This window comes from Podarcis melisellensis, assembly GCF_964234715.1.
Source record: "Podarcis melisellensis genome assembly, chromosome: 13".
In the NCBI taxonomy this organism is placed as follows: domain Eukaryota; kingdom Metazoa; phylum Chordata; class Lepidosauria; order Squamata; family Lacertidae; genus Podarcis; species Podarcis melisellensis.
In genome coordinates this window covers 38,956,993-38,963,793 of record NC_138545.1, presented here as the reverse complement: position 1 = coordinate 38,963,793, position 6,801 = coordinate 38,956,993, and positions in this window count along the sequence as shown.

Sequence of the window (6,801 nt, the reverse complement as noted above, 5' to 3'; positions counted from 1 at the left end):
TGTTTCCTGAGCATTCATCCTGTTTGGTTTGCATGGAGGTTAGGTGACTTTGCATCTGGTACACTTTTCTTACTGTAATATAGCACAATATTTTTGGAGAAGCTGGTTTATCGCACAAGGGCTCCAAATCCATTTTAATTGTGCAACCTGAATTTGCTGGAGTTTGAATCCCCCCCCAAAATAGGGACAGTCTGGAATTGCCCAGTAAGAAACCATGCGAATAGACACAGTAAGGATGAACTGAGTGAGATGTAAGGCCTTCAGTTATCGATTTAAAGAAGGATCTTAACACCCAAGTGGCACTTCTCAGAATCAACTATATTTCCCTTTCCCCATATAAGGTAGTCTTGCTATGGTGGGACTATTTGACAGCATTTTTGTGGCCCTTTGCAATCTTGCTTATTTGAAACTCTTACTGGCTACAACTCATTTAAGCATCCATCAGCCTTTTTCGGGAGAGAACCAGCCTTTCTGATGCATTGCATGAAGTGTTCCTAGGTTAAGGCTTTATGGTTGCATACAGACTGTAGACACCCCTGCATTTGAGCTTGCCTAAAATTAAGTCTGTGTGCTGCCTTTAACACTAAATCTAAGTGTCTAAAGGGCTCCTTTCTTCTGCCCATTCACCTCCCATTTCTTTGCTCGCTACCCTGAAATCATCTGGAAGAGGCAGAGAAAGCAAAAGTCAAGAGTGATAGGTGAGAAAGCAGAATGCGAGAGAGAGAGAGAGAGAGAGAGAGAGAGAGAGAGAGAGAGAGAGAGAGAGAGAGAGAAGAGGCAACCTAAGAAAGCAATCAAGCTCCAAATCAGGCACCTGCATATTTAACACACTCACCAGTTTGGCCATAAAGTGGAAGGTGGTAGAGAAGACAAGTCTAGTTATTGTCCCCACTTTCCATTTATGGACAAAAGTAGGCAACTCTCCCTTCACCTTTATAGCCAAATTGCTAAGCATGTGCTTGGCAACAGACATGCAGGTCTGGCTCAGCTCCAAGTGAGCAATCAGAAAGCATGAGAGTAAAGAAAGGAAATGGAGAGCAGGTATGAAACACGCAAAGGGATGGCGAGTGCATGAGATGCATGGAGATGGCAAAGCCAAGGGAGCTGGAGGACAAAAGAAGACAGAGACCTAGCCAAGGCAAGAGCGAAGGAAGGAAGGAAGGAAGGAAGGAAGGAAGGAAGGAAGGAAGGAAGGAGGGAGGGAGGGAGGGAGGGAGGGAGGGAGGGAGGGAGGGAGAGAGAGAGAGAGAGAGAGAGAGAGAAAGGAAGGAAGGAAGGAAGGAAGGAAGGAAGGAAGGAAGGAAGGAAGGAAGGAGAGAGGGAGGGAGGGAGGGAGGGAGGGAGGGAGGGAGGGAGGGAGGAAAAGGAAGGAAGGAAGGAAGGAAGGAAGGAAGGAAGGAAGGAAGGGAAGGAAGGGAGAGAGAGAGGGGGGGAAGGAAGGAAGGAAGGAAGGAAGGAAGGAAGGAAGGAAGGAAGGAAGGAAGGAAGGAAGGAAGGAAGGAAGGAAGGGAGAGAGAGAGAGAAGGAAGGAAGGAAGGAAGGAAGGAAGGAAGGAAGGAAGGAAGGAAGGAAGGAAGGAAGGAAGGGAGGGAGGGAGGGAGGGAGGGAGGGAGGGAGAGAGGAGAGAGAGAAGGAAGGAAGAAGGAAGGAAGGAAGGAAAGGGGGAGAGAGAGAGAGAGAGAGAGAGAGAGAGAGAGAGAGAGAGAGAAAGAAAGAAAGAAAGAAAGAAAGAAAGAAAGAAAGAAAGAAAGAAAGAAAGAAAGAAAGAAAGAAAGAAAGAAAGAAAGAAAGAAAGAAAGAAAGAAGGGTGATGAGGAGGCAACTGGTTCTCAACATGACCCAAAGACCCATGCTGTGGAACCCTTGGTGAAGCTAAGCAGGTGTGGGTTTGGTCAGCGCTTGGACTGCAGACCTCCCACATCTCCTGTCTTGAATTCTATGATGGAAAGGGGATAGAATACTAATAAAGAAAAGTGAGGAGCAAAAGAGAACATGGCACCATACAATACCAGTATCTCTACCATCCACCCAAGAAGAGCTAAATGCAGCTCGGGGAGTCTACTTACATGAGAGTGATAGGGAGAGTGTGTTAAAACATTCTCTCCCCCCTCCCCCAGTGCATCTGCTCTGATCAAAATCAGAGCTGAGGGTTGGCACTTTTAGTGGTTTTTCTGGTTTTGTTAATAAGCAAATCAGGAGATCCTCTCAAAAGTCGCTTCCGGATTGGTTTATGATGAGGTGGGTTCTGCTCATGTATGCAAGCTTTTTTTGCGGGGACCAGATGCTGTCATGGGGACCAGAATGCCAGCCTTTGTTGTTTTCCCCATATAATCTGGATTTGCCCTTTCCTGGGGAAAATCTGGTTTTGGGTCATTGTTGTTGTTGTTGTTGTTTTAAAAAACCCACCACTATTGTCCACTCTATGTGAATACACTGCTTGAACTATTAAGCTCCTACCAGGAAGCACCCAGAGAGGGCAAGTACAGAAGATGGAAAAGATTAGACAAGAAAGCCGAGGAGTGGCAGAAAGACACACAGAGAGAGGAAGAGAGAGAGAGAGAAAGAAAAGATGCAAAGCAGCGCAAATGTAGAGACCGTGGAGAAGGAGGTAGAGAAGAAGGCTAGAGAGCAAAGTCAATGAGAGAGCAAGATACATGCTAATGTTAGATTCCCATGTTCATTTTTGTTTAAAGCAAAGCCGCTCACTGCAAGGTGAATTCTCACCATCACTTTCAGTCGGCGGCCCTTTCTTCTGAATTGCAGGAAACGAGAAGAGCCCATTCCTGCCACTCACCAGGACCAGGAGAGTTCTTGACGACAAGAGGAGCAACCAATGATGCCTGTAGGAGGGGAGCAGGCTAGGGTCTCATCCTTTCATGTGATGGCTTGCAGGTATCACATGACAATGAACCATGAGAAATCCTCAGCTGATACAATAGAGGAAGAGAGTTAAAGCGACAGAAGAAATGAGAATCACCGAGCAAGGGCGAGAAGGCAAAGACACAAAAGCAGTGGGAAAGAAAGCAAAGGCGATGTGAGCCAAAGCAGAGAAAGCAACAGAGAGGCAGAGAGAGAGAGAGAGAGAGAGAGAGAGAGAGAGAGAGAGAGAGAGAGAGAGAGAGAGAGAGAGAATCAATGCAGGGGGCAGAGAAGGGAAGTCAAGAGCAAATGAAATGCCAAGATGCTGAAGGTCAAATCAGAAGCAATGCACAGTTATGTGTCTCTTTCCAAGTGGCACAGCCAGCTAATTTTAGATGCTGGACTTCCAGGTCTTACAGGTGTTGGGGAGGGAGGAAGCCTTAATTTCTCTTCCCTCTCCCCCCCCCCATGCCATGCTTTGTAACTACAGTGGTGCCCCGCAAGACCAACGCCTCGCAAGACGGAAAACCCGCTAGACGAAAGGGTTTTCCGTTTTGGAGGCGCTTTGAAAAACAAATTTCCCTATGGGCTTGCTTCGCAAGACGAAAAAGTCTTGCGAGTTCCTTCGGGGTTTTTTCCCTCCCCCCCCCTTTCCCTAAGCCGCTAAGCCGCTTATCAGCTGATCCGCTGATAAGCCGCTTAACAGCTAATTGCTAAAAGCCGCTAAACCGCTAATAGCGCTAATCCGCTAAGCTGTCAATGGGCTTGCTTCGCAAGACGAAAAAACCGCTATACGAAGAGCCTCACGGAACGAATTAATTTCGTCTTGCGAGGCACCACTGTACTCCTACATTCCCGTTAAATTAGAAGAACAACAAAAAGTTTGCCCACTCTAGTTTTTTAAAGTAAAAATATACTCTTGAGAACGTGCAGTTTCACATTTTTAACTGACTTAAATCTTAGCAACATCATCACTAAACAAATAAATAAATAAATGGTGTTTGCTTCTACTGCTAAATATTTGGGAATGGGCACAATTTTGCTGTAGAAAAGGATAATACTGTATTTACTCAAATGTAATGCACACTTTTTTTGGCTAAATAATGTCGCAAAAAAAGATCCACTTGTCGCATACAAAACAGCCCTGGTTGCTAAAGCTGCCCAAAGTACTTGTGCTAGCTGTATAAAAGACAATGCTGTAGACTGTGCAGGCGATTCATTAATACTGACTTATTGTAAGTGGATGTATACCTCTGGATTTCTTTTAACAGCTTTTAATGCACTTGCTGGATCTATAATTGAATTTGTAATGGCTTTTAGCCAAACACAATAAATAAATAAATGATTGATTGATTGAATCAGGGTGCACATTAGATTTGACGGCGCATTTACATTCGCCAGCAAATACATTTTGGGGTGTCAAGGTTTTGAAAATTAAGGCACGCATTAGATTCGATGGCACATTAGATTTGCATAAATACGGTATATTTTTGAAGTAAATGTAGTAATAAAAATTGGCATCTGTGACCATGTACATGCCTGGTCCACCACTTTGACTATAACATATTTTTAAAAAAAAATAAGAAGAAAGGATGCCAGGGAGACTACTATCAGCCTTGATGGGCCCTGGCATGTCCATGCTTGCTCAGGTGCCGATACCAGTCTTCCTTCCTTCTCTCCCCATCATCTCCCATTCTCAGGTGGTCATCTGGAGGCCCCTGGACTTAGGCCCTGAGGTTAAGCCCTAGCTGCCCCACTTGTCTTCCCCCCAGTATTTTAAATATATAAAGGTAACCTTGGGAGGCTGTGAATTTAAGTGGGGAAATGGATGGCAATGGTGTGGTGCAGGGACTGCTTAATCTGTTTCCCTCCAGACTATTACCCTGATCAGAAACCACCCGCCTTCAAATTGCTTTTCTCCCTGCAGGGGGGGAAATAGTATTCCCCACCCCTACTGAGCGGACAAACAGAAGGGGATGACTTCAAGCAAAAAAGGGGGGAGGCAGATGAAACAGGGTTAAGGCATTCCCTCCTTCCCATTTCCTCCCATATCATGTCTAATTTTAATCAGAAATAAAGAGGGACGCGGGTGGCGCTGTGGGTTAAACCACAGAGCCTAGGACTTGCTGATCAGAAGGTCGGCGGTTTGAATCCCCATGATGGGGTGAGCTCCCGTTTCTCGGTCCCTGCTCCTGCCAACCTAGCAGTTCAAAAGCACCTCAAAGTGCAAGTAGATAAATAGGTACCGCTCCGGAGGGAAGGTAAACGGCATTTCCGTGCACTGCTCTGGTTTGCCAGAAGCAGCTTAGTCATGCTGGCCACATGACCCGGAAGATGTACGCTGGCTCCCTTGGCCAATAAAGCGAGATGAGCGCCCCAACCCCAGAGTCGGTCACGACTGGACCTAATGGTCAGGGGTCCCTTTACCTTTACCTTTAAGCAATAAAAAGAGGACAGAAGCAAAATGGAGATCGCATGCAGGACAGAATGCAAGAGAGAAACAGAGAGCAGGATAGGAAAGGAGAAAGGAGCATCTGTGAGCAAGCAATAGGGGTTCGAGGGAGAGCAGACAAGCAAAGGAGCGTGAAAGTAAGTGGCCAAGGAGGCAGAAAAGCTCAGTGGAAGGCAAATGCAGAGATGTCCCGCAGTAAGCAAAGGGCTAGGCTAGAATCTTTCTTCCTTGTATTTTGGTTTTCTACATGCAGGATTTAGCTTTTATTTTTGAAAGGGCAACGTTCGGTATCCAGCCAACCTCTTCATCCAGCTGCGTATGTTGAACCAGACCAAGTCTTTTGTGGCCCAAGACCCTTTAGCTTGACTTTCCAGCAAGATCTGGGGCAAGCAGCGATGCTGAAAGATGACAGGAGGAGGGAATTATGGGATGAATGAGCAGAGAAAGAGTAAGCAGCAGGAAGCAAGGCATTGAGGAAGCCCCCATTCTGACAAAGTACTAAGGAGCCATTTCTCTTCCTTCCTTCCTTGAAAAGGCAAATCAAACTGTTAAGTTTATGAGAAGCTATGCACTGGATAGCTTCCCCATTAAAACCACATAATTTCAGGCCACCTTTTCTGCCCACTACAGAAACTCAGATTAAGTCCTCATTAAAGGCTATAGTCAAGAAGATGTGTGCTGTGCTGTGCTGTGCTGTGCTGTGTGTGTGTGTGTGTGTGTGTGTGTGTGTGTGTTTTAAAAAAATGAATCTTGGGACAAGGAACTGGGGAAGAGTACCAGAATCCCACCCTAGGCGTACACAGTTGTACCCTGGAAGTCGAATGGAATCTGTTCCGGAAGTCTGTTTGACTTCCAAAATGTTTGGAAACCAAAGTGCAGCTTCTGATTGGCTGCAGAAAGCTCCTGTAGCCAATTGGAAGCTGCAGAAGCCACGTCGGACGTTTGGCTTCTGAAAATCGTTCAAAAGCCAGAACACTCACTTCTGGGTTTCGATCATTTGGGTGGCGATTTGTTCGGGAGCCAAGTTGTTTGAGATCCAACGTACGTCTGTTCTTTTCTCAAATCCTGTCTCTGCTTTCTGCAATTTCCACAGGCACTGCTAACATGCATTCAAGCGTCACAGTCACAAGGACGAAGAACTTGGTTCCTAAGAAGCGAAAGTTTAGCGTGCTGAATGCCGAGCCTTTGCACTTGCCCTGGGCAACATACAAACCACTCTGGCTAGAGGGAAATCCAGGCTCCGCAGTACTGCAAGTTACAAAAATGAAACCAACCTCGTTCCGTTTCACCATTGGGGTTGGATTATCCCTCTCCAAAGACCAGCAGGGAAGTTCACGATCCTGTGTTCCATGCTTGACCCCTGTAATCAACTATTCTTAGGCTCAAGGCGGGCAAAACACACTTAAAACAAGTCAAAGTAGTTTTGAGAGAGGAATCGCTTACTATGGTGTATGCAAGTGTCTTTTGTTCCACTGTCACCTGTGAACAAA